Source organism: Aedes albopictus, chromosome 1 (assembly GCF_035046485.1).
Source record: "Aedes albopictus strain Foshan chromosome 1, AalbF5, whole genome shotgun sequence".
NCBI classification, from domain to species: domain Eukaryota; kingdom Metazoa; phylum Arthropoda; class Insecta; order Diptera; family Culicidae; genus Aedes; species Aedes albopictus.
Window position 1 is genome coordinate 98,341,466 of NC_085136.1, and position 17,207 is coordinate 98,358,672.

At 46.5% G+C, this 17,207-nt stretch overlaps 1 protein-coding gene across 1 annotated transcript in view; it reads right to left on the reverse strand.

Moving 5' to 3' along the window:
- Positions 1-17,207, reverse strand: part of LOC115256555 (uncharacterized) — a 61,999-nt gene that overhangs the window by 36,470 nt on the left and 8,322 nt on the right. The gene's annotated exons all lie outside the window — the stretch shown is intronic.

The window sequence follows — 17,207 nt, forward strand, 5'->3', positions numbered from 1 at the left end:
ACATGCAATTCGTGAAAAGGTGCAGGATACTCAATGTGGCACAGAAATCAACATGTTCCAGGTACGTGGAATACAATTTTGTATGTGAAATGCCAAAATGGTGCATCAAATTCAAATCTAAACCACATCATAATGGTGCATAAGATACCTAGATGGTATAATGAATGCCAAAATGGTGCATGAAAAGCTTTGAAGAAGGCGTATGATGCTAGTGCGCTGCATTAGTTGTCGCCGTTATTCAAAGATTATCAACATGTTGCATGGTTAGGTGCACGAATTGCAAAAATGGTGCATAGAATACAAAATAAAAGTATTTTATGTGATGTTCACAACATAATGGTGCATCAGATGCCTAGATGATATAATAAACGCTGAAATAGTGCTTGGAAAGCTTTGATGGTGCATGAAATTTAACGATGGTGCATATCAGTATGATGCATTTGATTTCTAGTTGATTAGAAGATAGTGCATGAGATCAGCATAATGCGTGGATACCTAGTTCATTCTGTGGACGCTCTGAAGAAGGTACATGATGTTAGTGTGCTGTATTAGTTGTCACCGTTATTCAGCAACACTCGACATTGTGTATGGCTAGGTGTACGAATTGCAAAAATGGTGCTTGGAATTCAATGTGGTGCCGAAGTCACCATGGTTCACGTACATGGATTACAGTTTTTTAATACGAAATGCCAAAATGGTGCATGTTATTCGAATATGGTGCTGACATCACTGATTAGTTAAAAGATGGTGCGTGAGATTAGCCTAAAAATGATTCTGAGAACATCATGGGTGTGCATGAGATACTAAGAAATTGTATGTATCAGGGGTGCATTTGTTGCCACCATGATACAGTGATTCTCAACATTGGGTGATTAGATCCAAAATGCAAGAATTGCAAAAATGATGCATAGAATTTAATGTGGTGCGGAAGTCAACATGGATCAGGTACATGGAATACAATTTGGTGTACGATATGGCAAAATGGAGCTTATGAAATTCAAATGTGAATTAAATGCTTAGATGACGCGTGAGATGGTGCTTAGATATTTATGTGATCATCATGGTGGTGCATGGAATGCAAAGGAGCTACATGATGTTTGTATGGTGCATTAGTTTTACCATGATTCAGTTATACTCAACAAATTCCATATGTAGGTGCACGAATTGCAAAAATGGTGCAGGAAACTCAATACGGCACAGAAATAAACATAGACCAGGAACAAGGAATGCTATTTTGTATGCGAAATGTCAAAATGGTGCATCAAATTCACTTGTGAACCACATCATAATGGTGCATAAGATGCCTAGATGATATAGTGAATGCCAAAATGGTGGTTGGAAAGCTTTGAAGAAGGTGCATGATGCCAGATGATGCATTAGTTGTCACCGTTTTTCAAAGCTTATCAATATGGTTACGTGCACGAATTGCAAAAATAGTGCAATAGTGTGGACATCATGATGGTGTATTGAAAGCTTTGAAGAGGTGCATGATGTTAGTGTGCTGTATTAGTCGTCACTGTTATTCAGTGATACTCGTTATTTTGTATGGCTAGGTGCATGAATTGCAAAAAATGGTGCTTAGAATTCAATGTGGTGCCGAAGTCACCATGGTTCACGTACATGGAATACAGTTTTGGAATACGAAATGCCAAAATGGTGCATGTTATTCGAATATGGTTGTGCATGAGATACTAAGAAATTGTATGTGTCAATGGTGCACCATGGCTCAGTGATTCTCAACATTGCGTGGTAAGATCCCAGGTGCAAGAATTGCAAAAATGGTGCATATATTTTTTTATAGAAGGGGGGGCAAGTGCCCCCCCCTTGCCCGCCCCCCCCTGTGCACGCTAGTGGACTACATTCGTACGCCAAATGTAAAAGCTTCGCGCCCAGCTAAGCATTTGAAAAAAAAAATGCTAGTACTGAACCTGCAGCTTCCGGGAATATAGACACTGTAGAGCACTGTGAACAGCTTTTATCGTGGTGTGCGATGGAGTGTGGAAGTCGATCGACGATCGAATGTACAAGTTTAGGACCAAGGGCCGGTTCTTCTGCTTCAGCATAATCAACGTGTGCACAGCCCACACTTTGGAAACACTGATGATGATAAGGACGTATTCTACGGGTGAAGGTGAAGATATGACAAAGCCACACCTCGATTTTTTTTAAGAGCACAAATCTTAAGAATCAAATGACGGTTCGCGCTAAAAAGTTGATCGATTAGTCACCAGCCAACGGGTAACCTCAACGATCAACTTTTCAACGCGAACCGTATCGCGTTCGTGATCTTGAACATTCGAGGTGTGGCTGCGTCATATATGACGATTGGGAAGCATAACGCCCACCAGTTGACGAACGACCATTCGTAACATCAGTGTTCGAGGTAGCCTCCCTTATCGCGTACAAAGATCACCACAGTAGACGGAATTGCCCATCGACCACGCAGTGGTTTATAAACGACAATTCTCCGACATTACCGACGTCAGAACCTATCGTGACGTTAACATCAACTTCGAACAATATCTAGTGATGGTGAAAACATGTGGAACCGGTGGCCGCCATGGTACAACCCAGAGCGGCTAGAGCAACCGGATGTCGCTCCAGCATATGCGGAGAGTTTCCAGGAAGCATATCCATGCATCCATACACTTTCGAGGATTGCTAGAGCACAGCCAAAGTAGTCATTAACGATGCAGCTCAGAGTACCGTCCGGTAGGTGGAACGAATATCATGGAATGAATAGATCGACGAGGAGTGCAGGAGAAAATCACATCGCAGGCGGTAATGCTGCAGCATGGCACCCGGCAGATCGTTGAACGATACATAACAGCAGATTCTTTCGGGGAAAACAAACGCCGTCTTGAAGAAGTGGAGTGCAAGGGAATGGAACAACTATGCCTTTCTCAAGAATTTCGGAAGTTCTACTAGAAGATCAACGCATTCTGCAACGACTTCGAGTCGCGAACAGAAATATGCAAGGATAAGAATGAGAGCCATTTGATGGATGTACGTGAGGTGATTGGAAGATTGAAGCACCACTTCTATCTCGAAGAGCACCTTAAAAACATGGAGAATGTCGGTACAAAAGAGGAAAAGGCAACGGAGTTAACGATAACGGCAGTGCAGAGCAGGGCTTAAATAATCCAACTTTCACCTGTCTGTACCTGTTGATTATCAGGAACTGGGAAGCTGAACAGCTACAGAAGAATGTTTGCAATCTGCTTCATAGACAAGAAGGCATCCATCATTTTTAACCCTTCAGGACGCACGTCGTTGTAAAAAGAACAACACCACGAAAAAACCTCGCTTGTCGTATACAGCGCGAGCGTGATGCAGTTTTAGGATCAAACAGGCGCGCATCCTGATAGGGTCAAATGCTCTTCTTCTGCCATCTGCCAACTGAAACGAATGAGTTCGTGGAAAGTTATCAAGCTGGCATCTTCGATAACCAGTCGACAGTGAATCAGGTCTTAACTGTCGTACCGAATTTGAAGCATATTATCAAAATAAAACTATGTTATTATTGAGCTTTTTTCCTCGACTTGGCAAAAGCTTTTGTAAAATAATGTATTTCTGCTCACACAAAAAACGGCAGGTTCAGCTGATTATGAGCAAAAATAAATTGGTATGTAGGGATTTTTCAAGGATTCCTCCGAAATTCTTTCAGCGCTTTTTTTTTAAGAATTCAAGCTGACATTTATTTAAATGCTCTTGCTAGGATTCCTCAATGTATTGTTTTTCTTTTGTTGTGTTGGCTTTTTCTTGCATTTGTTGCATTTTCTTCTGTTGTGCTGTTCACAATAAATTGAAAACAAAATTGAAACGTTGAGTGTAGAAGAAATATTCGATATCCAGGACTACGAATGCTGATTACACTAAATTCTGTTTTTACGCGATTTTTTGTTCCGCGTAAAAAAATCGTGTAAAAAAAGTTTTCAAAACTTTTTTTATCGGATCATCCTAAAACTTTGACAGGGTATCAAGGATGATAAGAGAGATCTCTGGTAGAAATTTGAGCCCCATCGGAAGTAAATTGCGACCAGGAGAGAAGAATCTTTCCAAAAACACATCGCGTAATTTCGAGAAAATCGTGTAAAAAAAATCGTGTAAAATAAAACCGCGTAAAAAAAGATCGTGTAAAAAAAGAATTTAGTGTTCTGTTTAGTATCTTTCTGTTTCCATTTATTAAGTCGTTGGCGAATGTAAGTTGACATATCCGTGATTGATGATTTTTTCTCTGTTTGATATGTTGGGAATTGGCGCGTATGACGAAGTAGATTGCTAGCCTATATTTCAAAGTTTTTTTTTGGTTTCCTTTTAGGAAGACTCACAGAATTTATGCTGGGTTTTATTAAGCAATTCCCTTTGGGATTACTTCAGAAGTTCCTGTTGGATTCCTGCTGTAATTTCTACTAAGATTCGAGAAATTCGCCAATGATTCCTCTTTGGATTTCTTCAGCGAGCCATAAGATTTTTTCCTGAGATTTTTTCCTAAGATTCCTTTAATGATTTCTGCTGGAAATTTTCCTAGAACTTTTCCTGGGATTCATTTAGTAATTCCTACGGACATTTATCCGAGGTTTCTTCTGGGGATTTTCCGGAAGATTCTTCCAGCAATTCGACTATGGATTTAATCAGTTTCTTCAGTGATTTTATTATTTTAAGCCGTGGGAAGACTGTACATCTGCAGGGATGCCATGTCAAGAAGGAGTAAAAGACGTGATAGTACTGCTGTAAAGAACTAAGAATAGTAAAGCGCTATTATTTTACAAGTTTCAGTTTTTCTTATCGCACAACACCCTCTCATCAATTTGTGTACAATAATCAACGTCACCCCTAACCCACCCTTGTTCCATGCCCTCCATGCAATTTTGATAGATCAACGATGTCGAGGTAAAATGATAAATTCAAAATAGTAAAAAAAATACCAATTTTGTTCTGCTCAAAATGGTAGCAGAGGCTGACAAAATAGGGTCATCACTGTAATAAAAAATCCTTGATTTTCGCCAAACTGTGTGGCCACCCAAATACTGTCAGAAGATTCTGAATTACTGAATTACTTCCAGAAAGGAAACCTCGTGGATACCTCAAACAATTTTGTCACGCATTTCTGAAGGAATTCAAGCGCGGTTGGGAAGAAAATTCTCTTTGAATTTCACCTGGAAGTTTTGCGGGAATCCCTCCAATTAAAAGAAACACTCCAAGAAATGACTGCACGGATTGGTTAAAACATTTCTTCAAGCTTCATTTTTTTTCAAAAATCACTCCTGGAGTTTCTTTACTATTTGCTTCAGAAAATCATTCAAGGATTAATTCATAATTTTTTATCGATTTCTTCCTTGGGAAATTCCAATAGCTATTCATCCGAATATTCGGAAATTCTTCCAGCGATTTCTTCTGAAAATCTTCCAGAAATTCTTTAAGATATTCTTCGATTTCTTTGAGAATTCCTTCAAGAAGTTTTCAAAGAGTTCCAATAGACAATCCACATGTTCCACTAGAAATTCTTCCGTAGTTTACTAGTGGGATGAATCAATTTATCCAAGAACTCTTCATTGAAATCTTTCAGGAATTCTTTCCGATATCCTATAGAATGTCGTCCAAGAATTCATTTCGGAAAGTTATTCACGATATTCTTTGGGAAGTTCTCAATGATTGATTCAAAAAAGTACTTCATGTATTGCTTTATAAATTTCACAAGGATCGTCCATTAATTTATCCGAGAATTCCTTTAGGAATTCTTCCTTGGATTTTTTTTAAAGTCACGTGCCGAGGACCTGGGATCGAATCCCACTCCCAACAAACTCACAAAATGTGAGTTCTTCTTTCGGAAGGGAAGTAAAGCGTGGGTCCCGAGATGAACTAGCCTAGGGCTAAAAATCTCGTTTATACAGATAAAAAAAATCCTGAAACCGTGAAATTCCTGAATATTTTTTGAAGGAATCCCCGAAAAAAAAAACTACTGGGGATACCTCTGGAGGCATTCTTGTACAAGTTCTGAAAGAATTAATGGACAAAGAACCCTGAAGCAATCCTTAAAGCAATATCAAAAGTACCGTACTGATGAAATATCTTAAGAAATTGATTTTTTTAAGCAGTCGTTAAAGTTATTCCTGAAGGATCATCGGAAAAAAAATCTGAAAGAATTCCTGGAGAAAGGTTTGAATAAATGCTAAAAGGAATATAGGAAGCAATTCTTGGAGGAATACATCGGCAAACTTCTGGAACAAATTCTTGAGATTTTTCTGGAGGGATTTCTGGAAAAGATATCCCTGGAGGGATATCTTGAGGGATTCCAACAAGAATTCCATGATAGAGGAGTTCCTGCAAAAATCTCTGAAGTAATCTCCGAAAAGGTTCGTGCAGCAATCTCTAGTATTTAGAAATCCTGATGGAATCTCTGTATGAGTTCTTGTAGAAAGTTGCAAAGAAATTTCTGATTTTGGAGAAAATTTGAATTTTTGGAAGAAATCCGCCCAACTAACAATCGCAAGTTACAAACAAACATGCATGCTGAAATGTTGCTTTATTATAGTAATGATAGCTGAACTAAAATAATGCTGTACACATTACTGTATCAACGTTTTTTCAATAGAAAAAGTAGCCAATACTCAACCTTTCGTATTCCTTTACAAAATAGTTTAACAAGACCTTTTTCTGCTTCTTGTTGAGCTGATGTATTTCACAAGTCAAATAAGCGCTTTCGTTTCATCATATACAGAAGTGAAAAATACGTGTTTTTTACTGAACAGCAGCTGAACTAATTTGTTGTTCAGTTGTTAACCCAAGGCTAATTATAATATTCTGTGCTATTTCACCCCTGCTGAACAGAAGTCGAAGTGTGATCATTATTAAGCTTTTAACAACTAACAGTTCAGTTGGTACACAACACTATGCTTTATAATTTCTCCAAATTTGTGTAAACAAAACCCGAACAAAGGTTGTACCCGAAAATTATCCAAATGTAATGCAGCATCATGCTGAATGAACTCAAAGGTGCTTGTTAAATGAGTGATTGTAAGTTGGGCGTGAAGCAGTTCCTAGAGTAAGCCTTTGAGAATTTTATTTTGATAAACTCCAGAACAATTCGGAAGGAAAATTCCTGTATACCGTCGTTGGGGGGTGAGAATGGGTCAAAAAAGGATACTCAAAGACTGTTTGTTAAATAACAAATGCAATTGAAGTCGGAATAACTTTTTATTTGGTATGTATACTCTTCTATGTGGTAATGATAGTTTAGCAAGAAAGTATCACATTATAAGAATTACTTACTAAACTACAAATGATTGAAAATTGACCCATTCTCACCCCTTAGAGGGGGTGAGGATGGGTCAAAGTATTCGAAGTCGCCTATCTAAGAATGTAAGTTATTTTTATTGATCATATCTAGTTAATCTATTTAAAATACAATGTAATCATGACGAATAAAAACTTAGGTAATTTTAAAAGATGATAAATCCACCTAAAAGGGCTAATACAAACGAAAATAAAATGTTGAAATTTGATAAAATAACGTTTGTATGTTGTATTGCCATTTTTAACCACCATAATCATCCTCATTTAAAGTTTCAACCTCCAAGAGAGGAGGGGGGGGGGGGAGGATTACAATAAGGGAGGGATACATTGAAAGATTGATTGAAAAAAATAACACGATATTTTTAGTATACTGCATAAGACATGTTTAACCAAACCCTCCGTTATAAACTCTTATGTACATGATCATTGGCCTCTCAAGATAGAGGGTCGCTCAAATATTATGTTACACAACATTTCACATTATTAAACCCTCTCTCGCAATAACATTTAAACGAATATGCAGTATACTAAAGGCTAGATGATGATTAGAGAAGCTGTCCAAACGCATGGGTGTATTTTTATAAAGGATTTTAGGCACCAAACGTATGAACACAATCGCTTGACACTTCTTCGACATATTTTCGAAAAAAAAAGTGCTTTTATGAAGAAACGGTAAACATGGCATCAGTCAAATGGGGACTGGATAACAAGTTGAATTTTTAGTTAAGGGGCCATTAGACTGTTTGTCATAATGACAAATATTTGTCATGGTAGTCCGACATTCATCCGAGGTTGCCATGATTTGCGTTGTGTTGGTCATTTGTTGGGCTTGTTTGGCCAAATATTTGTCATGTCTAATGGGACCTTTAAGGTTATGTGCACTCGATAACTTGCTTGACCCAATCTCACCCCCATTCTTAATATTTAGACATAGGGTCGAAAATATTGAATTTTCCAATAAGAAGTGCATTGACAGCCTACTTTTTTCGTTGCATCAACCAGGTAATACCTACAGCTAACTACTTATAAGAAAAATTATGGTTAGATGTTTGTGTGGAACATTGCGAAGGAGATTTTTTTTCAGGGTGATTTACTAGTAGTTTCATCACATAAGTTTAGCCACAAATTTAACAAAAAACGATTATTGCTAAACATCTTATTCTGCATCATGACGTTCAAAAACATCTCCTCTATTAAATAATATAAAGTTTTCAATATAAATTAGCGATAGTTGATGAGTTATTTCAAAATTTATGATTCTTCGTTTTGACCCAATCTCACCCCCCAGACCCATTGTCACCCCCATTGACGGTAAGTGATTGAAAAAATCTTTCGAAAAATTATTGGAGAATTTTTCAAAGAAATACATACACAAAGCTTATACAAATCTATCAAAAGTAACTTAAACCGAATTTCCAGAAATATTTTGCTTTTTTGAAACTTTTATTTCAACATAATGAAACTAAACATCAACTTTGGAAAGATCTACAAATTCAATGTAGCATCTAAGAAAAAGTTACGTTCAATGCTTACAGGCTGACGACCCTCCACCTGAGAATAAACACCATCTCCCAGTCACGTGACCGTCGTCGGCGCGGCACCGGGCGACCTTTCAAGCACCCTTTTCCGCAGTCAACAACGGTCCTCATTTACGCATGACAATGGCACCCAAATTGCTGTGATTGGAAAGAAAGCAGCAGCCTCCTCACAACAAACACCATTCACTACTGGAACGCGTGGAAAGCACGATTGTTGTTCCTGCAAAAGTATGAGCGTTAGTTCCTTCGGAACAGTCGAAAATCCAATCGCAGCGGAACGCAAATAATTCGTCTTTCACTTCGTTGAGGTATGTACCTACCAACGCAGCGTTTGTTTCACTGCCTGTTGGTGGCTGTCAACGTTATAACCAATTTGGAGTTGGCCCATGTTGCACCTAATAGGAACCAATTGCTGGCAGGCAGGCAGCTCTCGGAAGCTCGGCGTCACTCATCGGTAAGCCGCGCGCCGCATCGTAGTGAAAATCTTATTCCGATTTCGAAGGGGAGCTGTCATGTCATCGTCGTCGCCGAAGAAAGATAAATGATCCGGCGGCAGTGAAATAGGCGAAACTCTGGCTTGTCTCTTGATCTCTGTCTCTGTCCGATTGAACCAATTGATCCGCTCTAGGTTGGTACAACTACTGACGTAGAGAATCGCATTATTGGGATTGGGATCAAATGAACGAACAAACGGGAGATTGATGGTGGTTTTGGGTGTTTGGGGAACCAAATAAGTGGCGCGTGGATGATTTATATTTGAAGCAGGGCCACTGTCGAACGGTATGGACTATTTGGTGCCCCTCGTATACGGAAATCGAAAGTTTTACATTTCAATAAGTAGGTATTCAAGAAAACTAGAAATTGGAGGATTACGATCAGAGCCTCCGTGACAAGCAGAGCAATCCAAACATCTTCGTCGAATTTACGCATGCTAATAGATCAAAGCAATTTATGGTGAAATTTTGAAGGTTTTGATCGTTATTGGTCGAATGTCTTCTACAATTCACAATACCAAACAAATTTCAATCATTTCAAAGTATTAATTCGTAACGAGCTCCTACTAAGCTCTAGAAAAACTCCTCTAAAACAACTAACGAGCTCTGCGTTGCAACTACTGGCAAAACTTCGTAGAATTTTCTGAACAAACTTTGTAGAAGTTTCTCGAGAACCTCCTTAACAATTTCCGTAAAAGTTCCGAAGAGGCTACTGGAGAAGTTCCGTAGCTACTTCTCAAGAGGCTCCAAAGCTCCAGAAAAACTTCGTAGACGCTTCTCGAGATGATCCGTAGACGCTTCTGGGGAAGCTCCGTAGACGCTTCTGGGGAAGCTCCGTAGACGCTTCTGGGGAAGCTCCGTAGACGCTTCTGGGGAAGCTCCGTAGACGCTTCTGGGGAAGCTCCGTAGACGCTTCTGGGGAAGCTCCGTAGACGCTTCTGGGGAAGCTCCGTAGACGCTTCTGGGGAAGCTCCGTAGACGCTTCTTGGGAAGCTCCGTAGACGCTTCTGGGGAAGCTCCGTAGACGCTTCTGGGGAAGCTCCGTAGACGCTTCTGGGGAAGCTCCGTAGACGCTTCTGGGGAAGCTCCGTAGACGCTTCTGGGGAAGCTCCGTAGACGCTTCTGGGGAAGCTCCGTAGACGCTTCTGGGGAAGCTCCGTAGACGCTTCTGGGGAAGCTCCGTAGACGCTTCTGGGGAAGCTCCGTAGACGCTTCTGGGAAAGCTCCGTAGACGCTTCTGGGGAAAATCCGTAGACGCTTCTGGGAAAGCTCCGTAGACGCTTCTAGGGAAGCTCCGTAGACGCTTCTGGGGAAGCTCCGTAGACGCTTCTGGGGAAGCTCCGTAGACGCTTCTGGGGAAGCTCCGTAGACGCTTCTGGGGAAGCTCCGTAGACGCTTCTGGGGAAGCTCCGTAGACGCTTCTGGGGAAGCTCCGTAGACGCTTCTGGGGAAGCTCCGTAGACGCTTCTGGGGAAGCTCCGTAGACGCTTCTGGGGAAGCTCCGTAGACGCTTCTGGGGAAGCTCCGTAGACGCTTCTGGGGAAGCTCCGTAGACGCTTCTGGGGAAGCTCCGTAGACGCTTCTGGGGAAGCTCCGTAGACGCTTCTGGGGAAGCTCCGTAGACGCTTCTGGGGAAGCTCCGTAGACGCTTCTGGGGAAGCTCCGTAGACGCTTCTGGGGAAGCTCCGTAGACGCTTCTGGGGAAGCTCCGTAGACGCTTCTGGGGAAGCTCCGTAGACGCTTCTGGGGAAGCTCCGTAGACGCTTCTGGGGAAGCTCCGTAGACGCTTCTGGGGAAGCTCCGTAGACGCTTCTGGGGAAGCTCCGTAGACGCTTCTGGGGAAGCTCCGTAGACGCTTCTGGGGAAGCTCCGTAGACGCTTCTGGGGAAGCTCCGTAGACGCTTCTGGGGAAGCTCCGTAGACGCTTCTGGGGAAGCTCCGTAGACGCTTCTGGGGAAGCTCCGTAGACGCTTCTGGGGAAGCTCCGTAGACGCTTCTGGGGAAGCTCCGTAGACGCTTCTGGGGAAGCTCCGTAGACGCTTCTGGGGAAGCTCCGTAGACGCTTCTGGGGAAGCTCCGTAGACGCTTCTGGGGAAGCTCCGTAGACGCTTCTGGGGAAGCTCCGTAGACGCTTCTGGGGAAGCTCCGTAGACGCTTCTGGGGAAGCTCCGTAGACGCTTCTGGGGAAGCTCCGTAGATGCTTCTGGGGAAGCTCCGCTGAAGCTTCCAGATAAGCTCCGTAGACGCTACTGGGGAAGCTCCGAAGACGCTTCTGGGGAAGCTCCGTAGACGCTTCTGGGGAAGCTCCGTAGACGCTTCTGGGGAAGCTCCGTAGACGCTTCTGGGGAAGCTCCGTAGATGCTTCTGGGGAAGCTCCGCTGAAGCTTCCGGAGAAGCTCCGCTGAAGCTTCCGGAGAAGCTCCGTAGACGCTACTGGGGAAGCTCCGTAGACGCTTCTGGGGAAGCTCCGTAGACGCTTCTGGGGAAGCTCCGTTGACGCTTCTGGGGAAGCTCCGTAGACGCTTCTGGGGAAGCTCCGTAGACGCTTCTGGGGAAGCTCCGTAGACGCTTCTGGGGAAGCTCCGTAGACGCTTCTGGGGAAGCTCCGTAGACGCTTCTGGGGAAGCTCCGTAGACGCTTCTGGGGAAGCTCCGTAGACGCTTCTGGGGAAGCTCCGTAGACGCTTCTGGGGAAGCTCCGTAGACGCTTCTGGGGAAGCTCCGTAGACGCTTCTGGGGAAGCTCCGTAGACGCTACTGGGGAAGCTCCGTAGACGCTTCTGGGGAAGCTCCGTAGACGCTTCTGGGGAAGCTCCGTAGACGCTTCTGGGGAAGCTCCGTAGACGCTTCTGGGGAAGCTCCGTAGACGCTTCTGGGGAAGCTCCGTAGACGCTTCTGGGGAAGCTCCGTAGACGCTTCTGGGGAAGCTCCGTAGACGCTTCTGGGGAAGCTCCGTAGACGCTTCTGGGGAAGCTCCGTAGACGCTTCTGGGGAAGCTCCGTAGACGCTTCTGGGGAAGCTCCGTAGACGCTTCTGGGGAAGCTCCGTAGACGCTTCTGGGGAAGCTCCGTAGACGCTTCTGGGGAAGCTCCGTAGACGCTTCTGGGGAAGCTCCGTAGACGCTTCTGGGGAAGCTCCGTAGACGCTTCTGGGGAAGCTCCGTAGACGCTTCTGGGGAAGCTCCGTAGACGCTTCTGGGGAAGCTCCGTAGACGCTTCTGGGGAAGCTCCGTAGACGCTTCTGGGGAAGCTCCGTAGACGCTACTGGGGAAGCTCCGTAGACGCTACTGGGGAAGCTCCGTAGACGCTTCTGGGGAAGCTCCGTCGACGCTTCTGGGGAAGCTCCGTAGACGCTTCTGGGGAAGCTCCGTAGACGCTTCTGGGGAAGCTCCGTAGACGCTTCTGGGGAAGCTCCGTAGACGCTTCTGGGGAAGCTCCGTAGACGCTTCTGGGGAAGCTCCGTAGACGCTTCTGGGGAAGCTCCGTAGACGCTTCTGGGGAAGCTCCGTAGACGCTTCTGGGGAAGCTCCGTAGACGCTTCTGGGGAAGCTCCGTAGACGCTTCTGGGGAAGCTCCGTAGACGCTTCTGGGGAAGCTCCGTAGACGCTTCTGGGGAAGCTCCGTAGACGCTTCTGGGGAAGCTCCGTAGACGCTTCTGGGAAGCTCCGTAGACGCTTCTGGGGAAGCTCCGTAGACGCTTCTGGGGAAGCTCCGTAGACGCTTCTGGGGAAGCTCCGTAGACGCTTCTTGGGAAGCTCCGTAGACGCTTCTGGGGAAGCTCCGTAGACGCTTCTGGGGAAGCTCCGTAGACGCTACTGGGGAAGCTCCGTAGACGCTACTGGGGAAGCTCCGTAGACGCTTCTGGGGAAGCTCCGTAGACGCTTCTGGGGAAGCTCCGTAGACGCTTCTGGGGAAGCTCCGTAGACGCTTCTGGGGAAGCTCCGTAGACGCTTCTGGGGAAGCTCCGTAGATGCTTCTGGGGAAGCTCCGCTGAAGCTTCCAGAGAAGCTCCGTAGACGCTACTGGGGAAGCTCCGTAGACGCTTCTGGGGAAGCTCCGTAGACGCTTCTGGGGAAGCTCCGTAGACGCTTCTGGGGAAGCTCCGTAGACGCTTCTGGGGAAGCTCCGTTGACGCTTCTGGGGAAGCTCCGTAGACGCTTCTGGGGAAGCTCCGTAGACGCTTCTGGGGAAGCTCCGTAGACGCTTCTGGGGAAGCTCCGTAGACGCTTCTGGGGAAGCTCCGTAGACGCTTCTGGGGAAGCTCCGTAGACGCTTCTGGGGAAGCTCCGTAGACGCTTCTGGGGAAGCTCCGTAGACGCTTCTGGGGAAGCTCCGTAGACGCTTCTGGGGAAGCTCCGTAGACGCTTCTGGGGAAGCTCCGTAGACGCTTCTGGGGAAGCTCCGTAGACGCTTCTGGGGAAGCTCCGTAGACGCTTCTGGGGAAGCTCCGTAGACGCTTCTGGGGAAGCTCCGTAGACGCTTCTGGGGAAGCTCCGTAGACGCTTCTGGGGAAGCTCCGTAGACGCTTCTGGGGAAGCTCCGTAGACGCTTCTGGGGAAGCTCCGTAGACGCTTCTGGGGAAGCTCCGTAGACGCTTCTGGGGAAGCTCCGTAGACGCTTCTGGGGAAGCTCCGTAGACGCTTCTGGGGAAGCTCCGTAGACGCTTCTGGGGAAGCTCCGTAGACGCTTCTGGGGAAGCTTCGTAGACGCTTCTGGGGAAGCTCCGTAGACGCTTCTGGGGAAGCTCCGTAGACGCTTCTGGGGAAGCTCCGTAGACGCTTCTGGGGAAGCTCCGTAGACGCTTCTGGGGAAGCTCCGTAGACGCTACTGGGGAAGCTCCGTACACGCTACTGGGGAAGCTCCGTACACGCTTCTGGGGAAGCTCCGTAGACGCTTCTGGGGAAGCTCCGTAGACGCTTCTGGGGAAGCTCCGTAGACGCTTCTGGGGAAGCTCCGTAGACGCTTCTGGGGAAGCTCCGTAGACGCTTCTGGGGAAGCTCCGTAGACGCTACTGGGGAAGCTCCGTAGACGCTTCTGGGGAAGCTCCGTAGACGCTTCTGGGGAAGCTCCGTAGACGCTTCTGGGGAAGCTCCGTAGACGCTTCTGGGGAAGCTCCGTAGACGCTTCTGGGGAAGCTCCGTAGACGCTTCTGGGGAAGCTCCGTAGACGCTTCTGGGGAAGCTCCGTAGACGCTTCTGGGGAAGCTCCGTAGACGCTTCTGGGGAAGCTCCGTAGACGCTTCTGGGGAAGCTCCGTAGACGCTTCTGGGGAAGCTCCGTAGACGCTTCTTGGGAAGCTCCGTAGACGCTTCTGGGGAAGCTCCGTAGACGCTTCTGGGGAAGCTCCGTAGACGCTTCTGGGGAAAATCTGTAGATTGTTCTACGAAAACACTGTTGAAAACTTTTAAAGAAGCTCTATTGAAGACTCGGGTTTATGCATAGAAGCTTGTGGAACAGCTGTGTTTCAAATCCAGAAATGAGTATCTTGTTCTGTACGTCATTTTCTCGTACTGTTTAATAGGATGATAAGTGATTGTAAATCATACTCCACCTTCATTTTCCACAGCTTCTCATTGACCACAAAGACCTCTGCCAACCACAATATCTAAATCTATAATTGCGAGTAAATTGTAGGTTATGCTTCAACACCCAACACCAATTAAACGCCAATTTGTTCGGCCGCAGCAGGAGGGTCATTGTCCAAAATGTCAAAACTGCCCGCGGCGCTCTCTTTAGGAAAAACGTTAACAGCGTACCTACTAGTTACTTACTCCGCACCAAACAAGGCATCAAAATCTAATCAAATGATAATAATAGCGCAGACCTCTCATTGCTCGTCCGTCTTGGTCGTCGCCTTACTCGGGCAATTGGTCCAGCAGACATCTACGAATGAAGTATGACGAACGACTGGGAGACAGCGAGTGAAAAGCCAACGTCGTCAACAATTAACCCGGGCCGCGCCGCCGAAAAATTAACTTCCAATCGAATCGGGAGTTAGTAAGCTCGGCCGCTGTCAGCCCAACCCAGACTACAAAGGAGAACTACGGCCACACGGTTGACTAGGCCCAGCCTCCCGTTGCGTTGTTGTCTGGCGCAACGTAACAAAACAGACAAAGCTGCGTCGATGCGGCGGTCCTCGTCATCGATTGTTCCGGGCGTAATTACAATAATGGTGTGGCACGGCTTGAACTGACTGTTTCACTGTCGATTATGCGGTAACACTTGACCCTCGTCGTCTTCGTCGTCAGTGATGCCATTACGTTAAGGCGGTGGTAGCTGGCGCAGCGGTCATTGGCCGACGACGTGGTGGGTTGCCAAAAAATGGAAAGTCCCGGTGCTCTCGTGATCAAAACAAAACGAACAAAACAGTTGAACTGTGATCGGTTGATTGTGGGTTGTGGACTTTTTTGCCTTCCGGCACTACTGTTATCGCTTATTGCATCTGGTTCAAAATTATGGATTTGGTGAGATTTTATGTATCGTGGAACAAATATCTATGGCAGCGTTACGAGGCTTCCGGAAGAACTTCACCTACAGGAAGATTCCGAAAGAGCTTCACAAGATGCACCCTATGCACTTTCGGAACTTTCGAAGAGCCGCTTATCCGTTGAAGCACCCGATGAGGAAACGCTCTACGGAGCTTCCAAGAAACACTCTATGGAGCTTCCGAGAAGCGCTCTACGAAGCTTCCGAGAAGCGCTCTACGGAGCTTCCAAGAAGCGCTCTACGGAGCTTCCAAGAAGCGCTCTACGGAGCTTCCGAGAAGCGCTCTACGGAGCTTCCGAGAAGCGCTCTACGAAGCTTCCGAGAAGTGCTCTACGGAGCTTCCGAGAAGTGCTCTACGGAGCTTCCGAGAAGTGCTCTACGGAGCTTCCGAGAAGCGCTCTACGGAGCTTCCGAGAAGCGCTGTACGGAGCTTCCGAGAAGCGCTCTACGGAGCTTCCGAGAAGCGCTCTACGGAGCTTCCGAGAAGCGCTCTACGGAGCTTCCGAGAAGCGCTCTACGGAGCTTCCGAGAAGCGCTCTACGGAGCTTCCGAGAAGCGCTCTACGGAGCTTCCGAGAAGCGCTCTACGGAGCTTCCGAGAAGCGCTCTACGGAGCTTCCGAGAAGCGCTCTACGGAGCTTCCGAGAAGCGCTCTACGGAGCTTCCGAGAAGCGCTCTACGGAGCTTCCGAGAAGCGCTCTACGGAGCTTCCGAGAAGCGCTCTACGGAGCTTCCGAGAAGCGCTCTACGGAGCTTCCGAGAAGCGCTCTACGGAGCTTCCGAGAAGCGCTCTACGGAGCTTCCGAGAAGCGCTCTACGGAGCTTCCGAGAAGCGCTCTACGGAGCTTCCGAGAAGCGCTCTACGGAGCTTCCGAGAAGCGCTCTACGGAGCTTCCGAGAAGCGCTCTACGGAGCTTCCGAGAAGCGCTCTACGGAGCTTCCGAGAAGCGCTCTACGGAGCTTCCGAGAAGCGCTCTACGGAGCTTCCGAGAAGCGCTCTACGGAGCTTCCGAGAAGCACTCTACGGAGCTTCCGAGAAGTGCTCTACGGAGCTTCCAAGAAGCGCTCTACGGAGCTTCCGAGAAGCGCTCTACGGAGCTTCCGAGAAGCGCTCTACGGAGCTTCCGAGAAGCGCTCTACGGAGCTTCCGAGAAGCGCTCTACGGAGCTTCCGAGAAGCGCTCTACGGAGCTTCCGAGAAGCGCTCTACGGAGCTTCCGAGAAGCGCTCTACGGAGCTTCCGAGAAGCGCTCTACGGAGCTTCCGAGAAGCGCTCTACGAAGCTTCTGAGAAGCGCCCTACTGAGCTTCCGAGAAGCGCTCTGCGGAGCTACCGAGGAGCGCTCTACGGAGCTTCCGAGATGCGCTCTACGGAGCCTCCGAGAAGCGCTCTCCGGTGC